This window comes from Leptonychotes weddellii, chromosome 12 (genome assembly GCF_054177405.1).
Source record: "Leptonychotes weddellii isolate Sample4059 chromosome 12, ASM5417740v2, whole genome shotgun sequence".
Taxonomy (NCBI): Eukaryota; Metazoa; Chordata; class Mammalia; order Carnivora; family Phocidae; genus Leptonychotes; species Leptonychotes weddellii.
Window position 1 is genome coordinate 51,497,674 of NC_138380.1, and position 26,351 is coordinate 51,524,024.

Here is a 26,351-nt window from a genome sequence, read left to right on the forward strand (position 1 = left end):
GAATTTTCACTTTAGAAATAAACATTATATTTTACATATTAAAAAAGCCCTATAGAGATACAAGTCAAACATGTGACTGACTACATAACGCAGTGCAGAGAAGTGGCTAGGATCCGTGTGGAGTCAGGTCAGATCGCCTGAGTTGGAAGCCATGCCTTGGAAAACTGCAAGTTACTCACTCTAATCCTCACTGTTCTCAGCTGTAGAAGAGGGATGATGATAATAGCACCAACGTCTAGGATTTTAATAAATAATAGATGAAACAACTATAAAATCTTTGGCATAGTGCCTAATGTTGTTATTACTAAGAGCACAGATCCACACCTGGCAGGTATGGCAAAGTGCCTGGTTTCAAATCACAGCTGCTATGAATTACTGTCAAGGAAATCTTGGGCAAGTAACCTCTGTGAGCATCAGATTCTTCAAAAGGGGAAAATAATAGTAACTGCTTCAAGAATATAAAATAATAATATATGGAAATTGCTTAGCCCAATACTGGAATACAGTAAGATCTCAGAAAAATATATATACCTCATTATATCTTCATGGTGGAATTTAATTATGCAAATAATTTAATAATTGGCTTTTCATTTACATGCACTGCAAATTTTTTGTCATTTAATAATTATCCTCATAAATCCAAAACAAAGAATGATTCTATGCCTAGAGGGCCGGAAATATTTTTGCAGGTATGAACAGTGCAAGATTGATCTAGGCAGGTATTTTAGAAATATATTCCCTTCAGGTCCATTCTCAGGGCTCCCAAGTTGTCCACGAAGAGTTTACTTAAATTTCACTCTTTTCTAATATTTTTTAGCTACAAAGAAAGAAACTAACATATTTCAAAGAAGTCTTGCTGTACAGTCTCACAAAAACCAGAAAACAACCAAGTGATGTGTGTAGTTATACTTGTTTAAAGCATTCGGATACCAAAAGTATTATAGATTGTATATTAGTATTACGTTATATATTACTATTCTATATTAGTATTATAAAAAGATTCTCAGATTACTTTCCTCCTTGCCGATCTTTTTCACAGGAGCCTTCCCAGCAGCCACGCTTGGTTCAGAGAGCCTGTTAACAATGGTCCCCTTTCAAGTCCAGGATTGTGTCTCAGCTCCTGGACTGTTCTATCTAGACTGACATTAAAGAGTGGATCCTCTCCTCCACAAAGGACTGCCTGATGGCTTTACGTACCAATTAAAAGTGAAGTCTAGAAGGGGCAAAAAGAATTTCTGCTAAGCTAGTAGGTAAGGAGACTAAAAAGGCTGCCTTCCCGATAAAACAGCCTTAAATTGTTAAGAAATAGAAGTGCAAAGGTTGGAGTTACAGAGGGCTTGAGAGCCTCCCCTTTAGCAAACACTATTAATTGGCTAACCAAAGCCATTCTCTCTCATGAGTCATTCTCTCTTCTCCTTTGCTGCCTCCTGCTACAGATGTTGGGAAGCTAAATAATCACTTTTCAAACTCTTCTGTAGCTAGGAGTGGCCAATGAGGTATAAGCAAAACACTAAGGAAGTGCTAAGGTTCTCTAAAGCTTTTGCTTTTGTGATTAAACAAGACACCACATGCCTGGTGCTGTCCCTTCCCTGCCCCTCCCCGTTTTTCCGCCTGAAACATGAACATGAGGTTTAGACCAGCAGTGGCATCGTGCACCCATAATCAATGAACAAACACCAGGACCAGGTGTCTGAGCAGAGCAAGAACAGTGTTCTAACTCTAACAACAGAAATACAGAGTGAAGCATTATTCTTCCAAACATCAAGGCTAAGACCTCGAGATTCTCAGCCAGATGATTGAGGTGCTATGAGATTGCAAAGGAGGTAACACAACGTCAGACTCAAAGATGGCAGCTGTAATGGCAACCAGGGGACAGCTGAATGTATTTTCAACACCAATATCCGTATTTAGCATCATCAGTACCAGTATCTCTGAATACTTAGGCTAATTATTTAATTTATATTTGAGAAAACAGATCAGAAGAGACCTGAAATGTTAAACTACTATGCAAGTGTAAAGCAGTTTATTTTATTTTACCGTATTTCAATTGAAAGAAAAACAGGACTATAAATTTTAATAATGAAAAACTAATAGAACTGAGACAGGATAAGCAAAATGTTATGCCTTTCTTTGATTGAAGCATATATATAAATATGAGTGTGTTAAAAGCAAGAATCCAAGTGAAAAAGTCATAAATTATAATGCTAAAGAAAGTCATGTTCCAAAATAAGACTTGTTTTCTTCAGCAGTCTGGATAACATTTTACCTTGTGTTCAAACTACCCATGCATGCAATGAATGCAGCTTAGTCAACCTCAAATTATACCCCATTTCTGATCATCTTGTAGAAACTCAACCCGTGTCCATGGAAATGTAGTATCACACTGCACAGCTAAGTAAAACAAGTAATACTTGCTATTTAAATGCATGAGGTACCTTTAAATTGACTTTTTTTTTAATTTAAATATCTCCACCTGAAAACAGACTAAAAATACAACACAGTATATTTCAGAGATTAAATCAACATGAAAATTTGCCCTGGTCAATCACAGTACTCACCTCTCATTCTACAATTTATTCATAATTTAACTGATTGCTTTCTGAGTTTTCTTGCGCTCATCCTTCCCACTTCTTAAACTACAATTCACTGATGTAAATGATTTTAATATATCTATACTTAAATTTATCACATCTTATATGCTATCATTCCTCATACTTAAAAGAACTGAGATCCTCCCTCTGTTCAAGGTTAATTTTCTCACAATGGTCTGTATTCCATTTCCTACCATTTGTTTGTCACCTTCTTCCAACGTTTACTTATACCTTCTTCTACACCATCAATCTCTCCCTCTCTACTGGCTCCTTTCATTAAGGCTATAAATCCATTCAAATAAAAACACAAAAACCAAAAAAGCCCAAAATGCCTTCTGGCTACCTGTAACCTAGTACCTAAAGAACATCCTTCTCTGCCATGCTTTTCAAAAGAGTAGATCCCACCTGTTTCCAAATATCCCATATATACAACCACTGTGTGCTGATAAATGTTTAGCAATTGGCTTTTCTAAAAATAAACATGTGTGTGTGTGTATGTGTGTTTGTGTGTATGTGTTGATTATAAATTTTACTAATATAAAAGATATAGCATTCAATTTACATATAATAAAATACACAATATTCTTTACCTTCAATTCCATAGAGCCAAATGGTTTCTTTTTTTCTTTCCAACTGGTTTCTTATAAAATGCTTTCATTGCTATTTACCAAATCTAGTATGTTCTGACATGAATGTTGGTTGATATTTTCTTTTACATTCATAAATGAGATGAAAGTGAAACAATGAATATGTATGTCAGAACTTCTCTTGCTCATCAAAATGGAAGTGACTTCTCTGTTGAACTGGATAATATTTTACATATTTGGAGAATATCTGGAAGCGTATTTCTTCCATTTCCTGTGCCATGTATAACGCAATTGCTACATATCCAACATACTTTTGAGTTTAGCCTGTATTATTAACAATATCTCTATCCCTTTAAATCTAGACAACAGGAAAACAAAATCTCACATTTGCAGCATTTGCCAATTTCCATGGTGTAAATACTCTCACTATGGCAAATTTCAAGATACCAAAGTGAAGTCAATGAACACAGACTCCAGAAGAGATATGCAGGAACAGAACGTTATATTGTGCATCCATTATCCAGATAAAATAGACATAAATAACCGTAAGAGCACAGACAATAAGAAAATGTAGTAAAACAAGTAGGAAGGGTGGATTTTAAACATTATACTTATTTTTAATATAATTTATTTAATTATAAGTATACATAATTCAGCTTACAGTAACGGCTATGTTTAACAACAGCTTGCACAATTCTTGAATATTTAACAATCTGATTCTCACGAATCCGTGTAAGCCAGCTCCAGGTCACCACTGCATGGTTATATGGCTTATCCACCTACCACTCTACTGATCTGCTCTTGCTAGAGCCAACATGGACTTGCAGTTACTAGTCCACGGGAACTTTTGTAGACCTATGTTATTTGATCTCTCTGCCACATTCCCAATCCTTTCCACACACCTTTTAACTACTCTTCCATGCTTTTCCAAATTCATCTTAGAATTTATTTCATTCACCATTCTCTATAAATGTTCATGTTATTCTAACCTCAGTCCCCTTTCCTGGTCATTTTGCAAATCCAGTCTAGGCAATCTCACTAATGGCTTTAGTTAAGCAACAATTTACCAATTACCTCAAATCTCTATCACTTAGCCGACCAGGCTGCTCTGCTAAGTACCAGAATGGATTACACAATACCTTATGAGTTAGGTCCCCTTCTTATTTACTTACTAATTAAGTAATTAGTTGGGTAATTATTTGTTTATGTCTGTCTCTCCCAGTAGGCTGTAAGCTTCACAGGCACATGAAACATTGCGACTCTTCTTGCTGTATCCTCAGAGTCTAACACGTTATCTAGCATAGAGTAGTTACTCTGGGAATCAATAAAGGTATAAATTGAAGTAATTATTTCAAACTCAACAAGTACAAAACAGAACTCCGTAAATGTCCCACAAAATGTGTTTCTCTCCTGAATCCCAATCTAACTAAATGGTGCCAATATCCAACCCTGCCCCATCTGAAAGCATCTGAGACTTGCCCTTCCCCTTATTCTTCTTATCCATTCCTTCATGACAATCTGCTTTCCCATCTCTTAAATACACTTCAAAGCTGTTCCCTCTTTCTCATCATTACTCTTGCTACCTTAGCTTAGACTTACTCTTGCCTGGACCACTATAATAGCCCCCACGAGCTCCTTTTCCCGTCTTTCCCTACTCCGACTCAACCACATAGTGCTACCAAAACAATCTCTTTAAAATGATGACTATGGCCATCTCTGTTTAGTAATCTATCAGTGGTGCTCTACCAGCTAGAGGATAAACTCCAAATTCCATCCCCTAGCACTTACAAAGCCCTTTATGGTCAGGACCTCATCCGGTTTCCCAGGCTCATCACCTTCCACTTTCCCAGGAGGACCCTACACCCCACTTGCACTCACATGGCTGTCGTTCCCCACTCTCTTTCACACCTCTGGGCCTCTGTACTTTGACTTCTCTCAGCCTGGAATATCCTCTCAATTGTTCACATGGTGGTCAAGGCTCATTGTAAGCATCTCTGCTGTTGGGAATCTTTTTAACCCCCAAGGAAGACACCCCTCCCTCTCTACTTTCATAGCACTCTGATCTTTCTCTGACTATATTTATGCCCTTCTATAATGATTACTTTTGAGTATTTATATCTCCCCAATTAGACTATGAACACTTGCCCCAAATTGACTATAATGACCACAGAGACAAGCACATAGTAGGAACTTAGCACTCCTGGTAGGACTATAAAATGACAAGTCATTTATTCTGCAGAGAAAATACACATCTAAGTAGTTGCTGTCCCTTTTAAAACCGTTCACCTTGAAAGTTATCCACTTAGTTTAATGATGGTGGCACTACTCCAAGTATTTTTGGAAGTCGACTTTCAGAATTGTCTGGGGAATGTTCTTTAAATTATCTCAAGTGAGGCCAAAAAAACATCATTCTGAACAGATCTGAGGCCTAGAAGGAATCACAGCACAAGTGATACAATTCTCTGTAGAGAATGAGGAATGAAATCCATAAAAGATCACATAATGATTGATGTGGGGAGACTAATAAATTGGCTCAGAGGCATATCTACAGAGAGAATCTCAAAAAATACTTTGAACAAAGGTCATATTACTTAAAGACATTTACAAGTTCTTAAGATGATTTCCTTGATAGATAATATTAATGTAGATGTATAATTATTGGTAACTTGCTTGATCCACTATGAAGCTCTTCGAATTAACATTTCCCAAAGAATATCCAGTGTGAATAGGTATCTAACAGAAACTGGTGATTAAAGAAATTTAATGCACAGTATTGAAGTCAAAAAGATTTATTTACTCCCAAACTTTTCAGAGATGTTAATATCTTGATATGACTCTCCATGACATTCATCAATGGTACATACAGCTTATCAAAATCTTTTAATGTCATGATCTTTTTTTCTTGCAGATGTTGTTGGATTAATGTTCCATATACTTTGAGAAATCCGTTGCATGGGACTACGTGCAAGATCTTTAGGCAACAAGACTTGTAATCTGAAACTCTACTGATACCCAAAGATACAGATGAGGTTACTGAGAATTTTTCTAACTCCCTTACATAATGTATCTTATGCATTTTTACAACATATCCTTACAACAGTCTAAAGAGTGTAGATAGTACTAGGATCCCCAATTTACAGTTAAGGAAAGAAAGGCTAAGAAATTAAATAACCAGTCAGATACCACACAGCAAATTAGAAACAGAGATAGAATGTGACCCTGTCACAGCCAGCCCATGGGCTCAAAAGCTGAACCTGGGCACTGGGTGGGTTCTCACCTACACTGCCTCTTGTACTTAACACAAGCTCTCCTGGAATACACTATCCCTTCATAAATTCCCTATTTCACAGAGCTAATTCCTACCTATTACTTTAAGGTTCATTTTATCTACTTTCCCTGGGATGCCTTCACTGCCAACTGACTAAAAATAGCCATCCCCATGGCACCTTATTCCTTTCATGGAACTTATAAATTTACTATCTTACACAAACTGCACATAGAAGCCAGATTCACATAGCCTAAGAAAAAAAAGCTTTTGACTGGCTAACATATCCCTGATAAGAGACAAGTTAATGGTCTAAGCTCATTTTTATTATCGGGGTATATTTGGGTAAATACCATAATAATAAATTTGAAATGTTGCTTTAAACATTTCAAAGTATTTTCAGGAATATCATCCCGTCTATACTCAACTTTGAAAGGAAGAAAGTAAGTTATCTGATAAATGAAGAACCTGAGTTTTAAAAAGCTAAGTGGCTCAATAAGCAAATCAGTATACCTCAGCACAGTATTTAGCACATAGTAGGTACTCAATGGAGGGCTGGGTAAACATCTGAGTACGGCTTAACTTAAATTTTGATATTATTCACACTTTAGCACTCCTCTCACTATGGTGTACCATCTCCATATACAGCAGATACTATTAATGCCTGCCCACATCCCCTGGCCATTACTACTCAAATGCACGCCCACAGACTTTCAACTGCCAACACTTCTATTTTGTCACCTGAGGGATTTCTCTGGACCTCTACAGTAGGCTGGAAGCAGCCTTCAACTAAGGAGTAACTGGTTCTAAGGTGTAATGCCCAAGAAGCTTCCTTGCTTCTTGGGTAGACAATTCTAAGGGATACCTTCTTGCAGTTTGCCCAAAAGAATTAAGCTTCAGTTGCCCAAAATGGTAGCTGGCTTAATACACACCCTTTACTGACTGCATATTCCCTATTCCCACTCATGTGTTCTTTGCCTCCTAAATAAAACAACCTGATCTCCAACCTTTTGTCTTAGAGTCTGATTCTGGGAAATGAAACACCGTAGGATGGTAAAGTGTTTCTAGTTTTAAAAACCAAAGGTAAAAAAGTCAAGGATCATTTATAAATAATTTAGTATAATCACATTTTTCAAAGCAAAAACATTAACAAGCCACTATTTGCCACTGCACAGTAAAAAAAAAAAAAAAAAAAACCCAAACTGGGAGTTAATGTTAGTACATAAATCTTAACTTAAGAATTTTCTGACATGAAAGGGAAAGAAAGACTGCTTTGAAAAGTACAGAAGACACTTTAAAAATCTGTTGGGCAAAGTACCATTTTAATACCCACTTTAGGCCTTCTATCTAACACCTTCCTCAGGTGTATGGGCCGAGAAAAGTAAAAATTCTCACATTCTATTAATCTACTCTTCTTGAAATAACTTTTTAAAAGCTGGGGGGCAGGGAGAAGAGACATCAGGTTTTTTTTAATGAAGCCATCTAATTACACAGCATTTCTTAAACAGTCCACAGGTCTCTGATTTTAAGTAAAGCAAATATAAGCTCTCTCTCCCATATGCCTACATTTGATGCCACTCAGTATGTCCATTCATTTGTTCAAAATTTGCCAAACACATTCTATGGAGAATTATGAGGATTTACTTGTAAAGATGGAAAAATGAAAGACACACAGCTACCCCAAGGAGTACCCAGTCTAGATGCTGAGACAGAAAAATGAACGGTGACCATTCAGGATGACAGAGGATGCTGAGAGTGGGTGGGGGTCACAAAAGAAAGGCTCCTAACCTACAAGGGGTAGGAGGAATGAGGTGTGGAGGCAGCAAAACTGGATTAAAACTCTTATGTTTGCTTTAAAATATGGGTCCCCACACCTAGCCCACCCTATTTTATTTAAAATTAAAATTAAAAACTACAAAACATGAACACTTATGTGCACAGTGAAATTAAAAGAGCTTCTCGTAGGGCGCCTGGGTGGCTCAGTTGGTTGGGCGACTGCCTTCGGCTCAGGTCATGATCCTGGAGTCCCTGGATCAAGTCCCACATCGGGCTCCCTGCTCGGCAGGGAGTCTGCTTCTCCCTCTGACCCTCCCCCCTCTCATGTGTGCTCTCTCATTCTCTCTCTCTCAAATAAATAAATAAAATCTTAAAAAAAATAAAAATAAAAAAATAAAATAAAATAAAAGAGCTTCTCGCTAGATTTTCTGATTGCAAAATTTGGATAAGTTCATCAAAATTCATCTCTTTTCATTTTGTAGGTGCTCCTCGTTGGCTCTGAAGGATCTACCTAACCCTCCTCTTAAGTAATCCAGCTGTGGTGATGTGTATAAGACACTCCAGAAGAGCTGAGATCTGAATGAAAACTTCAAGGAAAATCAGGAATTCTTTTGATGGGCCGAGAGAGAGACGAGGGGGTAGGATTCTTCTGGCAGAAATGTGTAAACAGATAACACGGAGAGATAGCATGGCACTCTTAGAAGTTAGTAGATTAGTACACAGGCACAAGGGAGAGAGCTCTGGGCAGGTAGGGGATGCGGAAAAACAAAAGTCCCAGGAAATGAGACTGGAAAGATCAGCAAAAGTCAGGTCTGTTACGGTCCCGGATTTATTTTTTGAGGTATAATTCACATACCATAAAATTCACCCTTTTAACCTGTATACTTCAATGATTTTTTTAGTTTATGCACAGAGCTGTACAGCCATCAGCCCTGTGCAATTCCAGAACATTTTCATCACTCCAAAAAGGAAACCTATGTGCATTAGTAGTCACATCCCATTTCCCCTCCCCCAAACCCCCGACAACCAATACTCTATTCTTACCGCTGATATTTCATACAAATGGAATTGTACGATATGTGAACTTACAAAAGGCCTTATAAGTCAGTCTTCTTTCACTTAGCGTAATATTTTCAATGTTCATCCATCAGTACTTTATTCTTTTTTTTATGGCCCAGGATTATTCCATTGTGTGCATATACCACATTTTGTTTGTTCATCAGCTGGTAGACATTTGGGTTGTTTCCACTTTTTGGCTATATTAATGGCTATGAACATTCATGTATACCTTTTGTCTAGAAATATGTTTTTAATTCCCTCAGGCATACATCTAGGAGTGGAAGTGCTACATAATATGGTAACTTTTTGAGAAATAGCTAGACTGTTTTCCAAAGTGGCTGAACCATTCCCATTTTACATTCTTATCAATGCTAAGGAGTCTGAAGTCATCCAGAAGCCAGGTGAGCCACTCAAAGTCTTGAGGTTGGATAGAGTTATACTGAAATTTTAATTTTAGAATGGTCACTCTAGAAGCAGTGTGGAGAATGATTAATTTGGAAAATACGAGGCATAAAAGTCAGGTATCTACTGCAAATAAACCAGGTAGGACAACAAGATAGTCTAATTAGAATAATAATAATAAAGATGGGGAGGAGGAACTGGAATTGGAAGGGGAAGGAAAGTGAAATCGCTTTTTTTTAAGATTGTATTTATTTGAGAGAGAGCGAGAGTGAGAGGAGAGCACAAGCAGGGAGAAGGGCAGAAGGAGGGAGAAGCAGACTCCTTTGCAGAGCAGGGAGCCTGACACGGGGGCTCAATCCCAGACCCCGAGATCATGACCTGAGCCAAAGGCAGCCGCTTAACCAACTGAGCCACCCAGGCACCCCAGAAAATTGCTTTTAAAAACAATTAACTTAAAACTTAAATTACACAGGAATATGAGTATCATAAACTTCAATGCCTAAAACATCAGGCAAGTAACGAAAATAAATAAAACACAAGATATAAGCAACAGGGAGTGGAGACTATAACAAAGAGAAAAGAACACATCTAATCTAAAAGGCAGCTACCACTCAGCTCCAACCACCTCAGTGCTATGGAGAATGTAGATGTAGTATTGTCAGATCTTTTCCTTGGTCAAGAAAAGCCAAAATCTGGATTTCATGTTAAATATCCTGATTTTTAAATACAGCCAATTAATGCAATGTGTCTTTAAATTCTGTGATATCGGGGTGCCTGGGTGGCTCAGTCGTTAAGCATCTGCCTTCAGCTCAGGTCATGATCCCAGGGTCCTGGGATCGAGCCCCGTATCGGGCTCCCTGCTCAGCGGGAAGCCTGCTTCTCCCTCTCCCACTCCCCCTGCTTGTGTTCTCCCTCTCGCTGTGTGTCTCTCTGTCAAATAAATAAATAAAACCTTGAAAATAAATAAATAAATAAATAAATAAATAAATAAATTCTGTGATATCAACAAAACATGCCTATGAGTTGCAGTTTGTGATCTCCCCAACATAAAGTGAAAGGAATGATGAGCCAAGAATCAGAGTACATACACAGGGAAAGGGTGGACTGACGATCCCACAAAGGAGACTGAGGAGAGAACAGAGGCAGAGGAGGAAACCATAAGGGTTTGACAACCCAGAGGCTCAGGGATGATAGATTCCAAAAAGAGAAGTAAGTAATAAACAGTGAAAAATATCACAGAGAGCCACTTCACACTGGGACTGAAAAGGGAACTTCAGGATTTGAAAACCATGAAATACAAAATATAGGAAAATGAAAAAAAAAATTTTGGTGACTGTGAGCAAGTAGAAAGCTGAATAATTTAGTTTTCTCTCTCTTCTCAAATCTTGTTTTCTTCAAAAGTCAGCATAAGAATTATGTGCCTCAAAGTTTTACTTAGATTTCTCACAGACGAGCCATCATTAATTATGCTGTCCTTTTTAGCTGACAGATACTGGACTACCCAATTTTTTTAATGACGTTCTATGAAGAAGTTGTGATCTCTATGAGGCATGATCCCTTGCTCCTCTCAAGTTTACAGTTATAAAAATTAACTACTAACATGTCTTATAAACAAAAAAAAAGTTGTGAGAACAGTGTATAGTTTTGCCCGTGTGTGTGGTAGAGACCCAAAATAACAGTGGCTTAGACAAGAGAGAAGTTTCTTCCTCAGTCACATAAAGCTCCAAGCTGGTATGGTAACTCTACCTCAAGAAGTCATCATCATTGTCCCAGGCTTTTTTTAAAAAATCTGGTTGCTCTGCTATCCTTAGAATGCTGGCCTCTTATCATGGTCTAAGAGAGTACACCGCCAAATCCACATTCCAGCAAGTAAGAATGGAAGAGAGAGCACACCCCTGTGCTTTAATGGCCCATCTGGAAGTCATACAAATCACTCCTGCTTATTTCCTATGACCAGAATTTTGCCACATGGCACAATTCCTAGCTGCAAGAGAGGCTGAGAAATGCCATCTTTGTTCTGTAGGGGGTCTGATCTCAGCAAAAATTCAGGGGCTCCGGGTTTGAGGAAGATGGAAAAGTAGATACAGGGAGATAACTAGCAGTCTCCACCACAGAATGGTATTCAATTTTTAAGATTCTGTTCTTAAAATTCTATAAATAATTTATATTTTGGTTCAATTTTATAAGAGAATATAAATCTGGCCTAACCTTTATGCTTATATATTGGAAACAGAGCAATGTAACATTGCCACAATTTTGGCTTCATCATGCTGGTATTTATGACAGTGCTGAAGAAAGTTAAAATTAATTTTAATTTGTTCTTACAAAATTATTTTCCTAAGAATTCTAAAGCAACTCTAGTCTTCTTGCCATGCTTAACAACTAGCTTTCAAAAGACTACATTAAAAACTCAAATTATAAAATACAAAAATCATTGACATATTCCTACAGCATATGGAACTATACCACCTCAAAGATTCTTTTAAATTAACACAGTCAATTGTGCCCCTACTGCCAGAAAATGCTTGAAGTAACAACATACATGCGCTAAAGCAAGATGTGCTCCTGAATTTTGACACTCTATTCTCATATTAGTTCACAGTGCTATATTTTATCATTCAAGTACTAGAGAAAACTAAAAATAAAATAGTTCACCAGCACATAGTTGACTACTACTTGATATGTGAACATTCTAAAAACTTACCTCTGAACTACAGAATCCCCTAAATAAATATAAAAAGGAACTCCATAAAAAGCAATACAATTTAAAAGACAATGATTTATTAGCTGTTTTACGATCATTCACATCCTATAAATTTAAGAGTATATTATTATAAAGCTATCTGACGACTTCAATCCTTCCTAAAAAACAAGCTAATAGGACACAGTATTTCCCTATAGTAGCATCTTTTACCCACGTAAAAGTATGTAAAGTATTATGTTTAACAAATTTCACTTTTGATTTATGACTGGTTTGCTTTAAGAATAATTTTGAATAGCTAGGGCAATGATTAAAATCATCAAGCATAATATGGGACATAAATGATTATTAAAACTTAATTTTTGAAAATACGTAGTACAAATGTTCATTATAGAAAGTTTGGAACCTACTGAAAATTAAAAAAGAATGTCACAATAGACTGCATTAAAGTGAGTATTAAATACCTAAATCATCTCCAAAATTATCTTGACCAACAAGATTTTACATGGAAGAGAAAAATGAATGGAGGATACACACTTCCAATCAAGATAAAATAACAGGGATGGGAAATGCACTCTTCTTGCAAAAAATGAAAGAGCTATACAAAATATAGGAAACAACAGTTTTCAGTACACTGGATATCAGGCAATAATCCTTGAGAAACAGGAAACATAATACAAACCCTAAGAAATGGGAAAGTGATGACATGAGCTTTATGACTGTTCCAGCTTCTAGACAATGGCTCAGGGAAGAAAAACAAGGCAGAGCCCAGCACAATCCCTGAGCTGAAGAGATGTATCTGAGAATCTAAGGAGATCAGAGCAGCTAGAAATCTCCAAATGAACTACCAGAGGAAGGAGAGCTGAACAGGGAGAGATCTCCAAAGATCTGCAGATAACCCTCAGTATCAGCAAAATAGTGATCAGCACAATATATAAGGGAAACGACACATGGCCAGGCAAAGAACCACCAGAAAGGATTAGAGGGAACAGTACCGAGCACTCACTCAAGGCTGGGAATTGTGCCTGTTCCCACCAGGAAGACTGGAAAACATTATAATTCATGGAGGTTGGGGTAAAGCTGAACAAGACCTGAAAGGATCAAACTTTTTCCAAGTAACTAACTGCATCCCATTAAAAAAACGCTTAAGAAGATTTATAGGGATATAAAAATATCCTGCATTCTACAAGGTAAAATTCACAATGTCTGGTATCCATCAAAAATTACCAGGCATTCAAAGAAGGAGGACAATATAACCCATAACAAGGAGAAAAATCAACCCAACAAAATTGGTCAAGAACTAAAAAGATGTTAGAATTTGTAGACAAGGTCATTAAAACGGTTTTTACGAATCTGTTCCATATGCTCAAAAAAGTAGAGACGTGGAAGATTTTTAAAACATCTAAATTAAACTTCAATGTATGTGATTTAAAAAAAAACACTCTAAATGTGATCACCGGTAATGAACTTGAAGACACAACAATAGAAACTATCTAAAATGAAACAGAGAAAAAAAAGAATACAGAATAAATAGAACATCAGTGATCCTAATATATAATTGGAGTTCCAGAAAGAGTAGGGAGACAAGAGAAACTAAACAAATTTGGAATAACTACACTCTTTTCAAATTTGATAAAAATCATAAATCCACAGGGCCAAGAAGCTCAATGATCCCAAATTACAAGAAACATGAAGAAAGCAATACCATAATCAAACACACCATAATCAAATTTTTCAAAACCAGTGAAAAAGGGAAAACGTTTAAGGACATGTTGTTATAAAGAGACACAAAAATAAGAATGACAGCAGATTTCTCCTAAAAAATAATGCAAGTAGGAAAACAGTGGAGCAACATCTTTGAAGTCTGAAAGAAAAAACTGTCAATTTAGAATTCTATATCCAACAAAAATCTTATAAAATGAAGGTGAAATAAAGATCTTTTCCACTATATAAAAGCTGAAAGAATTCATCACTAGCAGACCTTTGCCACATGAAATGTTAAAGGAAGCCCTCCAGGCAGAAGGAAGATGATACCAGATGGAAACGGTTTGAAAGTGTGAAAGGAAATAAAAGAATGAAAGAAACAAAAAGTACTTAAAACAGCAACTGCATGACGAAATACAAAAGATTTGGTTTTATTATGCAATCTCTTTAAAAGATTATTTGGTGTTTAAGCAAAAATAAGGTGGAGTGGGGTCTGTAAGGTATGTAAAAAATTAAATAAGATATGAAATAAAATTTTATGTTTCCAGTACTCAAAAATTATTAATTTCCCCAAGAATATTTCAGATCTGCTATTCTAGAGAAATTAAAACTGTATCATTATTCTAAAATCCCATTCCACTTGGTCTACCTTTTCTCATTTGGCTTGAGTATTCTTGGTGTTATACTTTTGAATATATAATTTGAGTTACATTTGTGTTCATAAAGAAGAAGTAGTAACTCCAGCTCACATGGTTTCAGTGGCTTTTGTTGAAAATTATAAATAAAAGCAAGTAATTATTGTTTCACTACAATGTTAAACTCATCAAATACTTAATGCAGGTAACTTTCAAAATTTGGGTCAAACAGATAAGTAGATCAAAAATATATTTATAGGGGTGCCTGGGTGGGGCTCAGTCAGTTAGGCATCTGCCTTCGGCTCAGGTCATGATCCCAGGGTCCTGGGATGGAGTCCCGCATCAGGCTCCCTGCTCAGCTGGGAGCCTGCTTCTCCCTCTCCCTCTGCTGCTCCCCCTGCTTGTGCTCTCTCACTCTCTCTGTCAAATAAATAAAGTCTTTAAAAATAAAAAACTAAATAAAAATATATTTACAGCACAAGTCATAAAACAAAATTCTCTTCCTCATCCCCCGAACCTGCCTAAAATGAACATAATGCATAATACACATCATTAGGTATTTTTAGGAGAAGGCTTATCAGCAAGTCGGAGCAGAAGATAACAAAGCAGCACTAGCTTCTCACCATTAAGAGGCAGATGAAAGCTATCATGTGACCAAAGCACAATTCGCAAGTCACGAGCGTAAAATTCTACATGTTGTTACGGAGTTTTTCTATTATTCTGTGACATCTATTCAAAAGCATATCTACAAGTTTTCTCAGTGAGTAGCCCTGTGCTAGAACAAAAGTGGAAATAAAGAAATACAAACAAGATGCATCTTTTGGGTAGTAAGGGAAAAGTAGTTCCAAGATAAAAATTTTGTACTGACAAAACTGCCCTGGAAAGGAAGTTAACTCAGCCATAAAGTATAGTTTACAGGCTTTTGAGTGTACAATCCTGAAAAGAAATTCTGATGCATATTGAAATTTGTGAACTAATACACTAGACTAAAAGAATGAACAAAGGCAAGTCGCCACACCAAAGTCTGTGTTCAAATTCTGCCATATAAAAAACTATTAAATCTCCAGCAGTAGAGAACGAGTGGAAAATTCTTAAGTGTTTCTGCTTGCCAGCAGAGTTTACATCAATTTACTTGATATTTGGTCTCTACCTATTTAGTTTCTACCATTACATATTACTAGATTCAGCATTCTCAAAAGAATTAAATGAGACAATATATATGAATATACCCAGTACTGAGGTTCAATAAATATATGATGGGTTTTAATCAAAGTCTTGCTCTTAAAGTCCCACAAGTTGCCTAAAAGACCTTGGCCACTTAGAGGAAGCAATTCCTGTCTTTCTAAAGGAAAAATCCTGGTATAATGATTTCATGCAATTGATACCAGCTGCGAAACTTGTAATGGTGAGATTGTATCTTACATAAGGATTGAATCATCATATGTTTATGTGTGTATGATGCCACTTCATTCTTCTCTACCAGAAAGAATAAAAGGATATGAAAAGCAAAAAACTCGACAGAAAAAAAGTAATATTTACATATTTTTAAGAACATGGAAATTTGATGGGGCACCTGGGTGGCCCTGTGGGTTAAGTGTGGGACTCTTGATTTCGGCTCAGGTCATGACCTCAGGGTCCCTGGATCAAGCCCCGAGTGGGGCTCTGCGCTCAGTGGGGAATCTGCTTGAGATTCTCTCTCTCCTTCTCCCTCCGGCCCTCCCCACTGCGACCATGCACGGGCACACAGGCACACACTCTGTCTTAAAATAATAAATAAATCTTTAAAAAAAAGAATACATAAATTTGAAATCAGAGTATCAGCAGACATTAGTACATCAAATCAAATACAGACTATTATAAACACCATTATAAACAATGATGATAATAATGACTATCAAATAGAGAATCCAAGTTTAAATGGTTTATTAGGATAGAAAAGGTGTAAAACAATGAGACTAGCAAACACAAGGAAACCTGGCAATTAGAAAAAAAAAAAAGTGTATGTAAAACTTTTCTGATAAAGCAGTATCAGGTGTCTACACTAATAAAGAAATTATAAAAACCCAAAGCAGATGATGGGATGATTGAAAGGATGACATTCAATGTTGTTGGTCATTTGGGAAAAGAATAAAACGAATTTGATGGAATATATTGCCCTGTGTTTAAAGTAATAGAACTCAAATAAATAAAGTAATATAACTCAATTTATTCATCCAATAACAACTTCCAACAACATCTAATTACAACGAAAAAGTGCAGTACTGGTGATGTGGGCAAATGAGTTTGAAAATGGAGGCATTATGTCTGGACCTCAGCTGCCTATCAATCACATGACACTATTTTAAAATTAAAATTAAGTAAAAGTTAAATTCAGGCTCTCAGGCTGACTACCTTTCAAGTGCTCAAAGGTCACATGTGCCTATTGACTATGATAATTGAAGTACTCAGATACAGAACATTTCCATCATCAGCAAAGATTCTATTAGATAGCACTGATCTATGTAAGTGTTAAAAGTGCCTTGTATACGAAGCATGAGATCTAAAAGAAGACATGCAAATGCACACATACACACACAAACAAAAGCTAGTAACTCATCCGCTCTTTCTTTCAGAGCATTTATTGAGGATTTCTCATGTAAGAGTTGCTGTGCTAGGCATCTGGAATCGACAGATTAAAAAAAAATAGTCCCTGCCCTTAGGAGCTCACAGTCCCATAGGAAATAACATATAAACAGTTGGTCCATCAGCAAACACTTCTTAGGCACCAAGTAACAGAAACGCACTTGGTGCTGTAGAATAAAACAAAAAAACAGTAAGCACGTTCTCGCTGACTTCACAGGGCTTACAATTTAGTTAATGACACAACACAGAGTAAGACATAAAATATTTTAAGTGGCAATTAGTATTTGGGACTATGTATTTTAAACTGAAAAGTTTGATGTGCAATTTTGTTTTACCATTTTGGGTTTTCACTGGGATGACAATCTAAAAGTGTAAAATAGGGGCACCTGGGTGGCTCAGTTGGTTAAACATCTGCCTTCGGCTCAGGTCGTGATCCCAGGGTCCTGGGATTGAGCCCAGAGTCAGGCTCCCTGCTCAGTGGGGAGCCTACTTCTCCCTCTCCTCCCCACTCATGCTCTCCCTTGCTATCTCTGTCTCTCTCTCTCTCTCAAATAAATAAAATCTTTAAATAATAAAAAATAGAAGTGTAAAATAAATATAAATATATTCTAATTAATTTCTGAATAAGCATCTTTAAAACAAAATACCACCATGGAGTTTTCATTCCACTATTTGTGATTGGTTTTCTCAATCATGCAGGTACTAGGTGAAGGTAAAATAACATACAGTTTGCTAAATAAATAAAGTCTGATGAGAAAAAAGGTGAGGATGAATTGAGTCACTACAGAACACATGGGAGTAAGGCATCCAAAAGCACCTGCACTATAGTGGTTAAAATCATCATCGTGCTTGAAGGTGATGCATACGTGCTATCTGTGTGTAGTTTCTACGCAATCTGTTCTCCATTCCTGCAATCTTTGGATATGGCTTACACATTCAATTTAGAATTCAGTAATTTCACAATGCTGATCACATCTTTAAGAGAACAAAAAGACACTACAGAGTGCTCAGGTGATACCTTAAAACTGACGTTTGAAGATTATTTACTAGTAGAGTTTTGTTCATGTATGAAGTCTGATTACACTGAACCAACAAACAAAGCCTTGAAGTTAACATTGTGAAGGGTTTTAAATCTATTTTTTAAAAGGACACTTCCTATGTGTATATCAATGTAAAACACAGAAACAGATTAAATAAGAACAAGATCTGAGGCTACATCTTTGTATTCTTAAACCCAACACTGGCAATGTAAGTTCAGGAATATATCACTTATCACAAAATTTAATGTTGTTCCTTTCAATTTCATCAATTCTGCTGTTTACATTTAATGTTGGCTCATTGGTTTGGGTTTTATAATCTGTGAAATCCGTAAGTAAAAGTGTTTGCACTTTATTCTATGTTCCTACACACTTACAAAATGTTTAGTAAGACTAACTTAGGTTCATACTGGACAGACCAGTAAGCTTAGCTAAAATCAGACCATTCTTCCTTCCTTACTTGGAAGGCTACTCAGGAGGAAGCCAAACCTTCTTTCCCTCTAGGCATGAGAGGCTATAGATCTCTAATGGAATTGCAAAGAGACCACAAAAGGAGATGTAAGTCGTTTCATATATTAAATTTACCACTATATTTCAAAATTAATACATTAAAGATGCTGTTCTGGCAAAAAAAAAAAAATGCAAATTCCTTTAACGGCTTTACTCAGACAGTAGCCTTTTATTATTACGGATTTTTTCAATTAATAATAAAATTCAACTTTACATCTGTGTACACCATTGGCAAAGGCCTAAATCACTATAGGGATTCAGAAATGAAGGAGACCATTGTGAGCTACGGTGACCTGATGAAGCATCACAAAAGCGGAGGGATAGAAGTTGGGCACAGGGGAAAAGGAGCACAGAGAAGGTACACCTTCTAAAGGCCACACTTCCCAAATAAAACTCCAGAGGAGTAACACTCTGATTTTGGCTAAGAGATAACTACTGATAGTTCCAGAGGTAGCAGGTTCAAAAAAATGCATTGAGAATCCTAGACTGAAAGAAACTTGTGCTATTTGGTACTCGTTTCAATTCCAAAAGACAAACTCAATTTATGGAAAACTTCTTGCTCACATAAACGTAAACCACAAAATTAGTGGTAGAATGGCCTCACAGAATGATTGGATGCTGGAACTGAAAAACTGAAACATTGCTTTTGTTTCTCATCTCCTCACCCCTCCCCCACACACTCATTCACATCTTGACTTTTCTTTACATGTCAGGCTGGTTGTTCAATATCTAAAACCTAAAGTCACTAGCTAGTTCCAAGCTTAGGGCTTATGCCCTTAAAGCAAGGAATGATGAGATTTAAAAATGAAGAGGGAATAAATAGAGGCTAGGTCCAGACTATGAGAGAACCTGCATGCCAGGCTAAATAGTTTGGGCTTTTAGGGTCAAATCTGGCCTAAGATAAGTTAGACTATCTAAATCCTATGTGAAAAAATAAGTTTACTTAAAGGTTTCCTGAGCTGTAACTTGTTGGGGATTAGGTTATTGTAGCCCACCCTAGTAAGCCACAGTTGAGTGGCCCACTGGTATGCACCTGACCTAACACAACCCAATCACAGTGCTGCTTTAGGGTATTCTGACTTAAATGCCCAGGGAAATCTTAAAGTCTTCCTCATACCATGCTGGGATGTGGGGTACAACTCGGTAAAACTAACAGAATACAGATGAGTCCCACACTGAGCTTGTATTTTGCAGTAGAGCATCAACGGGATCCGAGCAAATGACTGTGATCAATTGAACTAGATCCACTTAAAGAAGAGATTTAAGTACATAAAACAGAAGGGAAAAAAGTAGAGTATCTATGAATAGAATTCAGAGGCACCACAGAGTAGAAACGGGAACTGAGTAATAGAAGAACAAAGGAGAAATGTCTCAATAGACTTTTCAAGTAGATCAAAACAGTGGCATCTACTGAAAAAGCTGAAGAAAGAACCCTATGGCCAAAGAGGCAATGAGAATGCATAATGTTTCCTAATTGAATTTAATAGAAATCTACATATAGGAGAGAAAGGAGACACAGAGCTTTATATTTCTGCCAAAATGATAAGTAGAAATAAAAATATACAGCCTCCACTCCACATTCTTACTTTTAGATGGAAGACAGACCTATAATCTGTACTTCCTGCTGGGAAAAAAAGCAGCACACTCTCTCACTCCTCTTTAACCCTCATACTCCAGTATCCAGTTCTCACAAGATGAACGAAGGAACCCAAGAACAATTGTAGTGCCGACATCCACTTCAGTGGGAAGAACAAGCCTTTCCCCTGGAAGCCTCACTTACTGCTTGTGAGTAGGGAATGTGTGCTGTAAGACTATGGGCTTTGAAATCAGAACTAGATTCAAGTCTTGGTGCCACCCATATCTGAATGACCCTTAGCAAGGTATTTAACCTTTCAAAGTCTCCATTTCCTTGGGAGGGAAGCAGGGGTGGCAGAACTAGGGAAACTGAAATTCAAGTTGCCAGAGAGGGCATGCAGATTAGATAAAAATCACTCCTACAAAGTGCTTGGAGCTAGAGCACTGCTCAATAGACCCCCCTCCCCCCCATACCCCTATGCAACACCTGATACTCATTGAGCCACAATTGTACAATGAAACGGAGATGGTTTCTGGCTCTGTTCCCTCCTGAAAAATAAGGGGAGGCCAAATTTGTGGACCTCCAAATCACAGTACTGGTTCATACAAGGATTGGTGGCAGTAATCCTTTAAAGATCTTTCATATGTGAAATATATTAAGGACTAATTAAGCCAATGCCTAGACTAACATGTCTGCTAATCATTCATCTTTTTAAAGGCTTCTACTCCTTTTTTACTACCATTGCAGGGTTCTTGTCTCACAGAGTGGAAGAATGAATCTCCTAGACAAAAGGGTGAGGTGAAAGCTTATTAAGTGAAGATAAGAACAAAAAGGAAAGAGAGAAACTCTAGAGTGAGAGGGGTCCCCAGTGGGTTGCCACTGAGGGCTTTTATGGGCTGATAGCTTTTCTGGTAGGTCTTATATAGAAAACTGACCAGGGAACTTGGTAAATTTCATGTCAATAACATGGTGGTTTTATAAATATGATGAGAATATCCTGTCTATATTTAGAGCAAACATGGTGCTCTTGTAAATATCATGAGAACAAACAAGGCCTTCCCTTCTCTCTGGTTAATATCTCCTGGATTTCTCCATATCTGGGACTTCTGTGAGCCTGGTTACTAGCCCCCTGGGTGAGCCCCCCTGTCTCTCCCTACCTAGCCTCTCCTGTCCCTTACTCACCACCATTCCTAAATGAAGCCTCACTACCCCCATTCTCCTAAATCCTGCCAGAGTTTTCTTTCTCAGGAGTTGCATGCTTCCAGCTACTCTCCAGTTCAAACCTGTTTCCAGATGGTCATCATGCCTACACCATCAAAAACTTCAACATTTCATTAAGCAATCATTTGCTCACATATTTGTCCTTTTCTGGCAGTAGACTCTTGTCATCCTTTAGGAGCCCTGAGCAATTGAACCCCATGGTTATATATGAATGCTTTCTCTTATAATACAGAGCTCAGCTTCTACTATAGAAGCTGGTGTGCCAACAGTGATAGCAATACTCTCTCCTGTGAGACAGAACATAGGACTTGCTGCTAATCAATAGAATATGGCAAAGGTGACGGATGTCACAGCCTTGATTAGATTATCTTCCATGACAAAATTATGTCATTCCCACTCATTATAAAATACTGTCTTATAGGGTAGCAACAACTCTTGTTGCTGGCTTTGAAAAGTAGGCTGCCCTGTTGTAAGAGTGCCTATGAGAGGGTCACATGGCCAAGAACAGTGGGCAGCCTCTAAAAGCTGTGAGTGGCCCCTGACTGACAACCAGCAAGAACATAGAGACTTCGCTCCTACTACCACAAGATGATGAATTCTTCTAACAATCTAAGGAAGCTTTGAAGCAGATCTTACCCTAAGTGAACCTCAGATAGGACTGCAGGCTTAACCAGCTGGTGAGATTCCTGAACACAGGATGCAGTTGGGCCATATGTGGACTCCTGAGCAATGAATCAGAGATAATAAATGTGCATTGTTTCAAGCAGCTAAATTTGTGGTAATGTGTTACAAAGCAACAGAAAACAAATAGAGTCAATATCCTCTCATACATTCATTTAATGCTTAAATTAACTTGTTAGTTTCAATGACTTGCTGCCAAATATCTTGAGTGAGATCTGAGTGAACCAAATCTTATCTTCCTTCGCTGGCCATTTCAAATTCCATTCAACACTATTCCATTTAAACTAGTCCACACTAATCTCCTTCTTATCACAGATTCTGTAGAAATGGGAAGAAAGTACCATTTCCAGTAATTTCAACTTTCAGTCTCACCAGCAGCATGCTATACTCTCCCTGGTATAGCAAAGAATATTAAAAATGGGTGTTTTCCTCTCCTTGAGGCTCTAAACAGAACTCATTATAGTAAATGGCAAATCACACTGCAAAAGTAACTTTCTCAGTATTTCACCCTTAAAATGTTTGGATGAACTCTATCTATAAACCCTACATTTAGGGAAAGGACAGTAAATAAATAAACTTAATAAAGTAGAGAACACTGGTACCATCTCCTTATTAGAAAATGATGAAAGTATTTTCTTCAAATACACAAAGCTTGCATAACATTACATATTACTCTTTTCTATGAAAATACAATGCTTTCTTCTGTATCATGGGTAATGTATTCCACTTCTGAATCTAACAATACAATATCATAAGTCTTGGCTGTTAACAAATCATGTGGGCAATTACCCTGAAAAATTCCAGTGAGATCTGAAAAACAGAATTTGAAAAAGTGAAGAAAAAGTCATGAGTACCTTCTCCACAGAAGAACAAGTTGCCATCCTTTCTTTTTTTTTTTAAGTCTGATTTATCTAGATACGATGTCTACATGAACAGAAAGAACCAGATAACTGCATAAACCCACTGTTCACTTTGATTTAAGTTCAGCCAAATAAGCAGAGCTTATAGGAGAAGATGGGTATCCTGACACCCAGAAAAACATGATCCCTAATCAATACTGGCTGGGTCTGGAGTGGACGGTCCATTACTGTCCTCAATCAATACTCTATCTTCTCAAAAATTACATTCTGAGTTCTCTAACCAGTACACATCTTCTAACCACTGATGATCTTCAAGCTTGGTGACTGTGCTGATAAAATTCAAAGCAGCTTTGAGCATTAAAAGGACAGTATGTGGTTGATAAGGTAGGACCAATGGAAACAGAAATGTGTGGCATATGGACTGACTGCAAGAATGAATACCCCTGAAAGGTGTGTATGTTTGTTTTAACACCACCTACTGAGGTCACGGTTCTCCATCAGCAGGCCACAGTAAGGGCCCATTCCCTTATGACCCTATTAGCGGATATAAAATCTGATCATCATATCTAGAAAGCTAGGCAGTTTAAAGATCCAAGGCTGTAGAAATTTATGAAAATACCGTTCAACATAGCCACAGGAGCAGCTTGCTATTGTGAACAGAATACAAGAAATACAGAGGTTACCCTCAGCTTCACACTGATTCACTAGTGTGTGACCTTGGATCTACTATCTGTGTACCTGCTGCCTTCTTCTGAAAATGAGAACAATATGTCTTCCTACATGCCTCTCAAGTGTTTTGAAGAATATCTGAGAAAGGTAAGGGTTATAATAGCAAGCTAAGAAACAATTGTACATATAGGCGGATGTGTGCAATAAAAATTAAGTATGACATCTTTATTGACAAGAAAGGGCTTCAAACAATAAGAGCCCCCACCAATTTAAACATTAATATAATTACATTTTAAAACAAAAAAACCACTGAAGCAAAAATAAAAAGCCACATTTGAATGTAATAAAAATGTCCATAACTACAATATTTCACTAATGAGAAAGTACAGATGCTACATGCAGAAGGATTTTATGATGTCCATATGTTTCTCAAATGACTCTCCTTGTTAGCTATTTCTCCGTATCTCTATTTAAGAATAACCTACACCTTCCCCACTGAGCAGGTGTAAATTGCAGTATAATATGTTGTAATATTTAAATACAAATTCAAAATAGAAATAAGTCTAATGAAAAGAAATGAAAGCCATATAACCGTAAAACATCCTTAGATGTTGATATTAATACAAATCTGAATTATGTGTATCACTTAAACTAGTTAGACAACTTATCTGGTCAGTCGGTTTTATGATTTAAAATTCCTAAAAACCCAAATATATTCCAAACATACCCCAAATATATATAATAAGTATTTATGTGTAGTGACAGTAACTTCATAGAGCAACTCTTGTCTACCATAATACTGGGCATAACAGTGGTCATAAAACACTCTATCATAAAAGCCTGTTACAGTGTATAAAATTACCTTTTTCATTTCAGAAGGACCATCACTATTTTTAGAGGATGGCAGTTCAATATGCCAAACACTCTGTAGCCAAAGAGTGTTTCCAGTGAAGGCCAGCCCAGCAGGCTGAATTGCAGAGGGAAAGAAAGAGGAAGACTGAGGTTTAAAAAAAAAAAGGAAAGAAAGAAAGAAAAAAAAAAAAACTTCCTTCCTAACCATAGACTTGTACTTCATTTAAATCTCTTAATTCCTTTTGCACAATCCTCTGTGCATCTAACCGTGTCCATTCTGAATGAAGATCAATTCAGGAGAGCTGGCAAAGCATCTCTCCCTCTAGCTGGCAGTCTATTATCAAAGGTCAGACTCAGGATTCCCACTGGACCCACACCTGTTTCTGAATGAAACATATATGAGAACATTCACTTTTTCCACCCCCACAGAAAATGACATACTCCAAGGAAATGCTCTCTTCTTGAGATTTGCCTCATTCAAACAAAATGGATGAGTAAATAAATTACAAGAAAGTGTTACAACTGACTAATAATTTGTCCTTTTGGAAATACAATGTTCTTATTAAGTAGTTTAAATGCAAATGCTTTCCAGAAGGCACATGAGTGACTTGGTCTTTGGGTAATTAAATTGGTCCAAACTGGAATAGTGGTTTAAAAGGAAAAGGAAGACGAATTATTTGTGGTAAAAAGCAAATACATTAAACAACAAGTTTTTAGTCACAGTAATTTCCATAATAAACATCCACAGTACCAAAGAGTAGTTCAAAAGCTATCTTTTCCAAACATGATATTTTAATTGTCCTCATTTACTAACTGCAATTTATTCTGTGCTGTTATTAATTACAGGATTTAAAAGATTTGCAGCGCATCAGAAAATAACATGCAGACCTTTCCAAATGTCAAATTTTTTCCAAATAATTTAAATTATTTTTTCTTTAATATAAATTCTCCATGTTTTTACTCCCTTTTTCTAGCTTTCAATAATGCTTGCAAGATTTGAAAACATTGATTGTACTCTAAATACCTGTAATTCCTAAATCCTACCTTTTATGAGAAATCTCAACACACCAAGAGTATTTAGTTCTATAAGCATTGTTATACCCTTTGGGGAGAAGAATATTAACTCTTCACTTTCTTTTCCAGTTAAGTTCAACTTTTTAAGCCCTTCTTACCCCACTCTCACATTTTGCATACACATACACACACGCACAATATACATAGAAAGAGGTTTATGTAGATAGCCCATTTCCCACAGATTTCAAAGTGTTAGAGTTACTTAACCTCAAAGTTCCTTTCAGGAGATTATACACACCTCCCGGCAGGGAAAACAAACGCGACACATCTTTCTGAAATTAGAGCGTAGGAGACTCACGAGAGAATTTCCAATTCCGTATCACCTGAATCGCGTCCTCAGCTCCACGCTGCAGGCCACCGCTCCTGACAACCTCGCCTCGGATCTGGAGAGCACCTCAGTCCCACTCGATCACACCACGAACGCACAGGCCTCTGACACCTCTTACTGCGGACAAGTGGGCGATGGCTTCAAAGCCAAACGCTGCCCGCTAGGCACTCAAGGAACGCCCCCTGTCCTCTACTCCCTCTA

At 37.2% G+C, this 26,351-nt stretch overlaps 1 protein-coding gene across 4 annotated transcripts in view; it reads right to left on the reverse strand.

The window, feature by feature from the left end:
• The window catches only part of HDAC9 (histone deacetylase 9), a 901,117-nt gene that overhangs the window by 873,835 nt on the left and 931 nt on the right, over nucleotides 1–26,351 (reverse strand). The gene's annotated exons all lie outside the window — the stretch shown is intronic.